This window comes from Arachis hypogaea, chromosome 17, assembly GCF_003086295.3.
Source record: "Arachis hypogaea cultivar Tifrunner chromosome 17, arahy.Tifrunner.gnm2.J5K5, whole genome shotgun sequence".
Classification (NCBI taxonomy): domain Eukaryota; kingdom Viridiplantae; phylum Streptophyta; class Magnoliopsida; order Fabales; family Fabaceae; genus Arachis; species Arachis hypogaea.
Window position 1 is genome coordinate 87,685,667 of NC_092052.1, and position 11,756 is coordinate 87,697,422.

At 37.4% G+C, this 11,756-nt stretch overlaps 1 non-coding gene across 1 annotated transcript; it reads right to left on the reverse strand.

The window, feature by feature from the left end:
- Positions 1-8,075: 8,075 nt before the first annotated feature.
- Positions 8,076-8,183, reverse strand: LOC112768661 (small nucleolar RNA R71). Its single transcript, XR_003186063.1, has one exon. It is a non-coding gene; the product is annotated as a small nucleolar RNA R71 (small nucleolar RNA).
- Between the last annotated feature and the right edge of the window lie 3,573 nt (positions 8,184-11,756).

Sequence of the window (11,756 nt, forward strand, 5' to 3'; positions counted from 1 at the left end):
AGTCTCCTCGTCTCTGATCCAAAAGCCCCTCACAGAAAACCGTTAGGTAGGTGATGATGCCTGCTCGCTGGTGCCCCATTTAGGCTCATTGCTATATAATTACGTACACAAGGTGCCGCACATCGGATGTAATACTCGTAGCTGCGCACTGGGTCGTCGTGGATGTACGGATAATTAATCTCGTAGGGCAGGACTCCCGTGTCCATCTGAAGAGGTGTAAGGGGCAAGAACTGGGGAGTTCTTAGTAAGGTCGGGGTTCATAGTTAAGTCCATTTATAATGTCCGTTTGCAAGTTTCTAAATCCTTTGAAAATTGATGGTTTAACAATCAAATATTCAAAACCTTTTCAAAAGAAATCAGTTAATTAACCATAAATCCAAACTTCTTTTCCAGATATAAGAATCTGAAAAGTTTCCTAATGGTATGAATGACCAACTTGTCCCAAGCATAGGTTCAATTAAGTCTATGCTGTAAGAGTTTGATTTTTCATACTTTACTAGACTATAAACATAAAAGAAGTTACCTACGCGGTATAAATGATCATCTTGTTCCAAGCATAGGTTCATTAAGTCTATGCCGAATCAGTCAGATACTTTATACAAAGCTAGACCTCAAACAAACCAACCACAGCCTTAGGCCCAAACAACTCAATCAACATCCAATCACCACAATCCAAACAATCAGTTACAAATACAAGTAATGAGGTTCAAACATAATCAAGAGCAGTTACGTCAAGTATAGCAGTTAGCAATTAAACAGAGTTGTTCACATAGGCAAACCAATTAAAATATGCACAAACAAGTATGATGCATGTCTGATCCTACTGCAGGTAATGAGCTCATTTGTCGGTTTCGACCCGCACCTGACGCAATCCGACCTTCCAGGTCAGATAAGGCCTTCCCATAACTTAAACCCAGATTAAGTACCGCATACCCTCTACCAAGTACTCTCGACTTACAGGGCTTGTATTTGCTCAAATCTCAATATACCGCAGGTATGCGAGTAAGGCCTCTACCAAGCATTCAGCTTGCAGGGCTGGTACATCTCTACGGCAGCCTGTCTGGGAAGCAACATCACAATACGGCGTCCCCGCATAATATTCACAAGCATTGCTCGAAGGCTCATAAGTCACATATAACCATACTTTTCATCACTTAGCAATCATCTTCATTATCTTTCCACAATCATAAATCAAGCATCACAACATCACAGTGAGCTCATTTTACAATTCTCTGCTTACTCTGTAAGGTCAAGCACACTGCTATATATATAGCTTTTAATTCCTTTTCTTTCCAACACGTATGAAAGTTTCTAAAACCTTTTTCATTACCATACATACCTCAATACTTTCTATTGAACTCTTCCTTAGGTGTTTAATAAAGAGAATTAAGGAATTCTGGACTCAAAACTGCCTTCCTGAGGCTTTTAGGAAAAACTGTCTTTTTATCAATATTTTATTATTAAGAATAAAATAATATTATTAATAAAATAATATTAGCAATAAAATAATATTTTAATATTTTAATATTAAAATAATAATATTTTATTCAACTTTCAAAAATTGTATTTTGACCCCTAATTTTTTGGAAATTGCATTTTGACCCCTTAACTTTTAATATTTGCACTTTGGCCCCTTAACTTTTCTTTAATTAACTTTCAACCCCAAACTTTTTAATAATTATAAGTTGACCCCAAAATCATCAAAACTAACGTTTTTCTTGTCCTTCAAAGACCAAAAACATTTTTCCAAAAGTTCATCAGATTTCAGCTTGATTTTCAACTAGTTTTTCAATCTTTTCGGTAACCGATTTTTACCTGATTTTGACCAAACCAAAGAGAAACATTTCAGCCATCAAATACACATCGAAAACACATCAAATATCATGAATTTCATGTCTGGAAAGCCACGTTTTCCAGCAGCAACAACAACAACTTCAGAACCATCAAAAACTTGATTTTCAAGCATTAAACAACAAGATCTCATGATCAAACCATCACACAAAAACTCAAAATCAAGCTTCAAGTAACAAGAGCTGATTTAACACTTCAAGAACCAAACCAATCATTGATTAATTTACCAAACCTTACCTCCTTTGGAGCTGCCAAGAATTGAACCAGGAACAAGCTTCCAAAAGCATTTTTACGCCTATTTTAACATCAAAAACAACTTTAGAACCATATGAACCATGAAGGCTGAAGCTTCATGATGGTGAAAAGTAGGTTTTCCTCACCTCAAGGCAGCTAGAAATCACGTTTTCTTAGAGCCTGTGGTGATTGAACAAGAGATCTTAAGAGAAAACATGAAGAAAACATCATCAGCTTGAGTTCCCACCATGGATGAAACTTCAAGGAGGAGGAGCAGCCATCATGCCTTGATTTACTCCATGAAAATTGATATAGAAATGAAGAGGAGGAAGAGGTGATCATTTTGGTCGGATTAGATTTTTGATAGGGGTTTTAGTTTGAAAAAGAACGGAGAAAGAAGCTTAGGTGTTCATGGAAGTTTTCATGGAAGTTCTTCCATTTCTCTCTCAAGAATTTCGAATTCTAACTTGTTTAGAAAGTAAAAATGATAGTAATGATGATACATGGGAGAACGTGGGGTTTGGATAAGCATTATCCTAAATTTTGGTGTAAAAATATCTCAAGAAAGGATAATTACGGAAGCTAGATGTATTAGAACACAAGTATTTCTTACTTTCTCCTTAAGAAAGCTTTGCTTGGAGAGCAAGAAAGGAAACATGTGGTGGCTAACTCTGGGAGAGCCACGTGTCACTGGGTGCTGACTCATCAGAGTTTAATAATAAAATATTATTCTGAAGATAATTACGAAAATTAGATACATCAGATTATACTACTTAAGGATAAGCATGAGCTTTACCATTATAGATAATACTAGTAACATGATAATCATGAGAATAAAAGATATATGATGAAGCATTAGCATTGCTAAGTTCATCTAAGAATGCCGGTATTATCCATTACCGGTAGATTTCTAGCTCAGTTATTATATTACCAAACATAGATCAACATTAACCACATTAGAGAAGATAATAATATAATATTCCAAATAAAATAATAATATATGAATATTATATTAATATAATTTTTCTCTCGAAATTCGAGACCAGCTCGTCACATAGAGACAAACTACGGAAATCAGAATTTTGAAATTCGGACCCGAAGTGGTTCAAAAACGCAACTTTTCGCAACTTGCCTGCTTAGATTAGGAGAGGTGTATGGTGCAATCAAGCTGCTGACTCAGCAGCTTGATGACATAGCACCTGTGCAGTGGAGGTGCTTATATGCACTAAAATTCCTAAAAATTCCATAAAAATTCCGTTTGATCCCGAAAAAGCGTCATTTCATCGAGGCTAAAGGCTAGGCCGTTACAGTCTTCTCAAGGAACTGCAGGAAAGTATGTTCTTATTATTGGTTATGGAGATTGTAAATCGGGGTTTTGAAGATAAGGAACAAGTAATTTAAATGGCAAGTAAAATAAATAAATGACTGTAAAATAAATAAATAACTGTAAAATAAACTTTTGGCAAGGTATGAGAAATTGGAGGTCCTATCCTAGTTGTCCTTATCAATGATGATGAGAATTGAATCTTAATTCCACTTTGTTAACCTTTACTAAGATAAAGGAAGGTCAAGGGATTAATTGGTTTGATCTTCGGATCCTATTTATTTCCTAAGAAAAGATTGGGATTATTGAAGTTCAATTTAATTAACAAAGATAACAGTTATCAATCATGTTTGAGTTTGATAACTCCTGAGTTACTGATTTCTTAACCAAGACTAAAAGGAGAAAAGTAAATCTACTGGAATAAAAATGTCTTCAGATAGGAATAACAATAATGTAAATAAAAGAAAGCAATAATAAACTGAAATACCTCAAATAACATTAATTCAAAAGAGTAATCTGTAACATGGAAGAATTCATAAATTAAATTGCAAAAGTAAATAAAAGGGAATATTGAACCTGATAAAGAGATAATCCTGAAAGCGAATAAAATCCTAAATCTAAATCCTAATCCTAAAGAGAGAAGAAAGAGGAGAGAACTTCTCTCTAAACTAAATCTAAATCATGAAAACTAACTAAAGTGGAGACTCTCCTTGAATGGATGCATTCCCCCACTTCATAACCTCTGGTCTCTGCCTTCTCGACTTGGATTTGGGCCAAAAAGGGCTTCAGAATTTGCTGGGAGCGTTTTCTGCAATTTTTGGTGCATGGCCTCTGTCATGCGTCCGCGTGGGTCACGCGTTCGCATCATTCGGAGTTTTCCTTGGCACGCGGTTGCGTCAGTCATGCGACCGCGTCATATGTGTTTCGCTCGAGGCGCGCGGTCGCGTCAGTCATGCGGCCGCGTCAATGCCTTTTCGCGCTGGCATGCGGCCACGTCGCCCATGCGATCGCATGGCTGCCAGTTTCTTCAAAAACTCTGTTTTGTGCTTTCCTTCCATTTTTGTATGTTTCCTTTCCATCCTTTAAGTCATTTGATGAGCGGATAATTTATACGCTTTTTGGCATTGTTTTTAGTATGTTTTTAGTAGAATCTAGTTACTTTTAGGGAAGTTTTCATTAGTTTTTATGTTAAATTCACATTTCTGGACTTTACTATGAGTTTGTGTGTTTTTTTGTGATTTCAGGTATTTTCTGGCTGAAATTGAGGGACTTGAGCAAAAATCAGATTCAGAGGTTGAAGAAGGACTGCTGATGCTATTGGATTCTGACCTCCCTGCACTCAAAGTGAATTTTCTGGAGCTACAGAACTTAAATGCCGCGCTTCTAATTGCGTTGGAAAGTAGACATCCAGGGCTTTCCAGCAATATATAATAGTCCATACTTTGGCCGAGTTTAGACGACGTAAAAGGGCATTGAACGCCAGATTGAATAAGTATCTCTTGGATCTCTTAATCAGAATCTTCGTGGTATAAGCTAGATTGATGGCGGCATTCATGAGAGTCCGGAAAGTCTAAACCTTGTTTGTGGTATTCCGAGTAGGACTCTGGGATTGAATGACTGTGACGAACTTCAAACTCGCGAGTGCTGGGCGTAGTGACAAACGCAAAAGAAGGTTGAATCCTATTCCAGTATGATCGAGAACCTCAGATGATTAGCCGTGCTGTGACAGAGCATTTGGACCATTTTTACAAGAGGATGGGATGCAGCCATTGACAAGGGTGATGCCTCCAGACGATTAGCCATGCAGTGACAGTGCATCGGACCATTTTCCAGAGAGGATTAAAAGTAGCCATTGACAACGGTGATGTCCTTACATAAAGCCAGCCATGGAAAGGAGTAAGACTGATTGGATGAAGAAAGCAGGAAAGCAGAGGTTCAGAGGAACGAATGCATCTCTATACACTTATCTGAAATTCTCACCAATGATATACATAAGTGTTTCTATCCTTATTTTCTATCTATTTATTATTTATGTTCGAAAACTCCATAACTATTTTATATCCGCCTGACTGAGATTTACAAGGTGACCATAGCTTGCTTCATACCAACAATCTCTGTGGGATCAACCCTTACTCACGTAAGGTTTATTACTTGGACGACCCAGTGCACTTACTGGTTAGTTGTATCGAAGTTGTGAATGAAAAACGATTTATTAAGACGTGCGTACAGAGTTTCTGGCGCCGTTGCCTGAGATCACAATTTCGTGCACCAAGTTTTTGGCGCCGTTCCCAGAGATTGTTCGAGTTTGGACAACTGACGGTTCATCTTTTCGCTCAGATTACGTAATTTTCTTTTTGTTTTATTTTCAAAAATTTTTCAAAAATCTTTCAAAAATTTTCTCCTTTGTTTTCGAAAAAAATTTAAAAAAAATATAAATAAATGTTTTCAAAAATATATTTTTCTTCAGAATTTTTAAGAATGAATTCTAGAGTTTCATGAAGTATGTTAAAGCCTGGCTGGCTGTAAAGCCATGTCTAATTCTTTTGGATAGGGGCTTCCAATTGGTATGTCAGCTGTGGCATGTCTGAGTTACATACTAAAGCTTGGCTGGCTATTAAGCCATGCCTAACCCTCAGATTGGAGCTTTAGAATAAGAGTGCAAGATTCCTGGAATTCATATTAAAAATTTTGGAATCCTTATTTTTCTTTTTCAAATGATTTTCGAAAAAATTAAAAGAAAATACAAAAAATAATAAAATCATAAAAATAAAAAATATTTCATGTTTCTTGTTTGAGTCTTGAGTCAAGTTGAAAGTTTGGTGTCAATTGCACATTCATCTTGCATTTTTCGAAAAATTCATGCATTCATAGTGTTCTTCATGATCTTCAAGTTGTTCTTGGTAAGTCTTCTTGTTTGATCTTGATGTTTTCATGTTTTGTGTCTTTTATTGTTTTTCATATGCATTCTTGCATTCATAGTGTCTATACATGAAGAATTTTTAAGTTTGGTGTCTTGCATGATTTCTTTGCATTAAAAATTTTTCAAAAATAAGTTCTTGATGTTCATCTTGACATTCAAAGTGTTCTTGGTGTTCATCTTGACATTCATAGCATTCTTGCATGCATCCATTGTTTTGATCCAAAATTTTCATGCATTGAGTCTTTTTCATGTTTTTCCCTCTCATCATTAAAAATTCAAAAATCAAAAAAATATCTTTCCCTTTTTCACTCATAAATTTCAAAAATTTGAGTTGACTTTTTCAAAACTTTTTTAAAATCTAGTTGTTTTTATGAGTCAAATCAAATATTCAATTTAAAAATCTTATCTTTTTCAAAATCTTTTTCAAAAATCAAATCTTTTTCATTTTTTTTATTTTCGAAAATTATAAAAATATTTTTCAAAAATCTTTTTCTTACTTTCATCTCATAATTTTCGAAAATATCCTCAACAATTAATGTTTTGAATCAAAAATTTCAAGTTTGTTACTTACTTGTTAAGAAAGATTCAAAATTTAAGTTATAGAATCATATCTTGTGATTTCTTGTGAATCAAGTCATTAATTGTGATTTCAAAAATTAAATCTTTTTCAAAACTAATTTCAATCATATCTTTTCAAAAATATCTCTTTATCTTATCTTTTTTCAAAATTTGATTTTAAAATATCTTCTCTAACTTCTTATCTTCTTATCTTTTCAAAATTGATTTTAAAAATTTGTTTCAACTAACTAACTAACTTTTTGTTTGTTTCTTATCTTTTTCAAAACTACCTAACTAACTCTCTCTCTCTCTAATTTTCGAAAATATCTACCCTCTTTTTCAGAATTTCTTTTTAATTAACTAATTAATTTAATTGTTGATTTTAATTTTCGAAAATTACTAACCTTTTTCAAAAACTATTTTCAAAAATCACTAATTCTTTTTCAAAAATTATTTTCGAAAATTTTTTCTCTCTCTCTTATCTCCTTTTATTTATTTATTCATCTACTGACACTTCATCTCACCCAAATTTGAACCCCCTTTTCCATCTCTGTTCGAATTTTTTCTTCTTCTTTTCTTCTACTCACAGAGGGACCTCTATACTGTGGTAAAAAGGACCCCTATTATTATTATTTTTCTGTCCTTCTTTTTCATATGAGCAGGAGCAAAGACGAGAACATTCTTGTTGAAGCAGATTCAGAACCTGAAAAGACTCTGAAGAGAAAACTAAGAGAAGCTAAAATACAACAATCCAGAGATAACCTTACAGAAATTTTCGAACAGGAAGAGGAGATGGCAGCCGAAAATAATAATAATACAAGGAGGATGCTTGGTGACTTTACTGCACCTAATTCCAATTTACATGGAAGAAGCATCTCCATTCCTGCCATTGGAGCAAACAATTTTGAGCTGAAACCTCAATTAGTTTCTCTGATGCAGCAGAACTGCAAGTTTCATGGACTTCCATCTGAAGATCATTTTCAGTTCTTAACTAAATTCTTGCAGATATGTGATACTGTTAAGACTAATGGAGTAGATCCTGAAGTCTACAGGCTCATGCTTTTCCCTTTTGCTGTGAGAGACAGAGCTAGAATATGGTTGGACTCTCAACCCAAAGATAGCCTGAACTCCTGGGATAAGCTGGTCAAGGCTTTCTTAGCCAAGTTCTTTCCTCCTCAAAAGCTGAGTAAGCTTAGAGTGGATGTTCAGACCTTCAGACAGAAAGAAGGTGAATCCCTCTATGAAGCTTGGGAGAGATACAAAGAACTGACCAAAAAGTGTCCTTCTGACATGCTTTCAGAATGGACCATCCTGGATATATTCTATGATGGTCTGTCTGAATTAGCTAAGATGTCATTGGATACTTCTGCAGGTGGATCCATTCACCTAAAGAAAACGCCTGCAGAAGCTCAAGAACTCAATGACATGGTTGCTAATAACCAGTTCATGTACACTTCTGAGAGGAATCCTGTGAGTAATGGGATGCCTCAGAAGAAGGGAGTTCTTGAAATTGATACTCTGAATGCCATATTGGCTCAGAATAAAATATTGACTCAGCAAGTCAATATGATTTCTCAGAGTCTGAATGGAATGCAAGCTGCATCCAACAGTACTCAAGAGGCATCTTCTGAAGAAGAAGCTTATGATCCTGAAAACCTGCAATAGCAGAGGTGAATTACATAGGTGAACCTTATGGAAACACCTATAACCCCTCATGGAGAAATCACCCAAATCTCTCATGGAAGGATCAACAAAAGCCTCAACAAGGCTTTAATAATGGTGGAAGAAACAGGTTTAGCAATAGCAAGCCTTTTCCATCATCCACTTAGCAACAAACAGAGAATTCTGAGCAGAATCTATCTAGCTTAGCAAATTTAGTCTCTGATCTATCTAAGGCCACTGTAAGTTTCATGAATGAAACAAGGTCCTCCATTAGAAATTTAGAAGCACAAGTGGGCCAGCTGAGTAAAAGGATCACTGAAATCCCTCCTAGTACTCTCCCAAGTAATACAGAAGAAAATCCAAAAGGAGAGTGCAAGGCCATTGAATTGACCATCATGGCCGAACCCACAAGAGAGGAGAAGGACGTGAATCCCAAGGAGGAAGACCTCCTAGGACATCCAGTGATCAATAAGGAGCTTCCCTTTGAGGAACCAAAAGAATCTGAGGCTCATCTAGAGACCATAGAGATTCCATTAAACCTCCTCATGCCATTCATGAGCTCTAATGAGTATTCTTCTTCTGAAGAGAATGAGGATGTTACTGAAGACCAAGTTACCAAGTACCTTGGTGCAATCATGAAGCTGAATGCCAAATTATTTGGTATTGAGACTTGGGAAGATGAACCTCCTTTGTTCACCAATGAACTAAGTGATCTGGATCAACTGACATTGCCTCAGAAGAAACAGGATCCTGGAAAGTTCGTAATACCTTGTACCATAGGCAACATGATCTTTGAAAAGGCTCTGTGTGACCTTGGTTCAGGGATAAACCTCATGCCCTTCTCTGTAATAGAGAAACTGGGAATCTTTGGGGTGCAAGCTACTAAAATCTCATTAGAGATGGCAGACAATTCAAGAAAACAGGCTTATGGACAAGTAGAGGACGTCTTAGTAAAGGTTGAAGGCCTTTACATCTGCTGATTTCATAATCCTTAATACTGGGAAGAATGAGGATGAATCCATCATCCTTGGAAGATCTTTCCTAGCCACAGCATGAGCTGTGATTGATGTTGACAGAGGTGAATTAGTCCTTCAATTGAATGGGGACTCCCTTATGTTTACAACTCAAGGTTATCCTTCTATAAACATGGAGAGGAAGCATAAAAAGCTTCTCTCAAAACAGAGTCAACCAGAGCCCCCACAGTCAAACTCTAAGTTTGGTGTTGGGAAGTCTCAACAATGCTCTGAACATCTGTGAGGCTCCATGAGAGCCCACTGTCAAGCTATTGACATTAAAGAAGCACTTGTTGGGAGGTAACCCAATTTTTATTTATCTAAATCTAATTTTATTTGTTTTTCATGTTTTCTTAGGTTCATGATCATGTGGAGTCACAAAATAAATATAAAAATTGAAAACGGAATCAAAAACAGCAGAAGAAAAATCACACCTGAAGGAGGATCTCACTGGCGTTTAAACGCCAGTAAGAAGCATCTGGCTAGCGTTCAACACCAGAACAGAGCATGGTTCTGGCGCTGAACGCCCAAAATGGGCAGCATCTGGGCGTTTGAACGCCAGAATTGCACCCTGGAGTAGAGCTGGCGCTGAACGCCCAGAACAAGCATGGTTCTGGCGTTCAACGCCAGAAATGGGCAACAAATGGGCGTTCAACTCAGGATCTATGGACCCCACAGGATCCCCACCTACCTCCACTCACTTCTTCTCACCTCTCTTTCACACAATCCCATAAACACTCTTCCCCAAAACTCTTCACCAATCACCTCAATCTCTCTTCCCTATAACCACTTCACCACTCACATCCATCCACTCTTCCCCATAAACCTACCTCATAAACCCCACCTACCTTCAAAAATTCAAAATCAATTTCCCACCCAAAACCCACCCTTATGGCCGAACCTTACCCCCTCCCTTCCCTATATATAGCCCTCCATTCTTCCTCATTTTCACACAACACAACCCTCTCTTCTCTTCTTGGCCGAATACACCCCTCCCCCCTCTCCTCCATATTTTCTTCTTCTTCTTCATCTATTCTTTCTTCTCTTGCTCGAGGACGAGAAATATTCTAAGTTTGGTGTGGTAAAACATAAGCTTTTTGTTTTTCTATTACCATTGATGGCACCCAAGACCGGAGAATCCTCTAGAAAAGGGAAAGGGAAGACAAAAGCTTTCACCTCCGAGTCATGGGAGATGGAAAGATTCATCTCCAAAGCTCATCAAGACCACTTCTATGATGTTGTGGTCAAGAAGAAGGTGATCCCCGAGGTCCCTTTCAAGCTCAAGAAGAATGAGTATCCGGAGATCCGACATGAAATCCAAAGAAGAGGTTGGGAAGTTCTAACAAACCCCATCCAACAAGTCAGCATCCTAATGGTTCAAGAGTTCTATGCCAATGCATGGATCACTAGGAACCATGATCAAAGTAAGAACCCAAACCCAAAGAATTATATTACAATGGCTCGGGGGAAATACTTAGATTTTAGTCCGGAAAATGTGAGGTTGGCGTTTAACTTGCCTATGATGCAAGGAGATGCACGCTCCTACACTAGAAGGGTCAACTTTAATCAAAGGTTGGACCAAGTCCTCATGGACATATGTGTGGAAGGAGCTCAATGGAAGATTGACTCCAAAGGCAAGCCGGTTCAATTAAGAAGACTGGACCTCAAGCCTGTGGCTAGAGGATGGTTGGAGTTCATCCAACGCTCCATCATCCCCACTAGCAACCGATCTGAAGTTACTGTGGATCGGGCCATCATGATTCATAGCATCGTGATTGGAGAAGAAGTAGAAGTTCATGAAGTCATCTCCCTTGAACTCTACAAAATAGCCGAAAAGCCCTCTCCTGGGGCAAGGCTAGCTTTTCCTCATCTTATTTGCCATCTATGTTACTCAGCTGGAGCTTTCATAGAAGGAGACATTCCCATTGAGGAAGAGAAGCCCATCACTAAGAAAAGGATGGAGCAAGCAAGAGAGCCCATTCATGGATCTCAAGAGACGCATGAAGCTCATCACCATGAGATACCGGAGATGCTTCAAATGCATTTTCCTCCACAAAACTATTGGGAGCAAATCAACACCTCCCTAGGAGAATTAAGTTCCAACATGGGACAATTAAAGGTGGAACATCAAGAGCACTCCATCATCCTTCATGAAATAAGAGAAGATCAAAAAGCAATGAGGGAGGAGCAACAA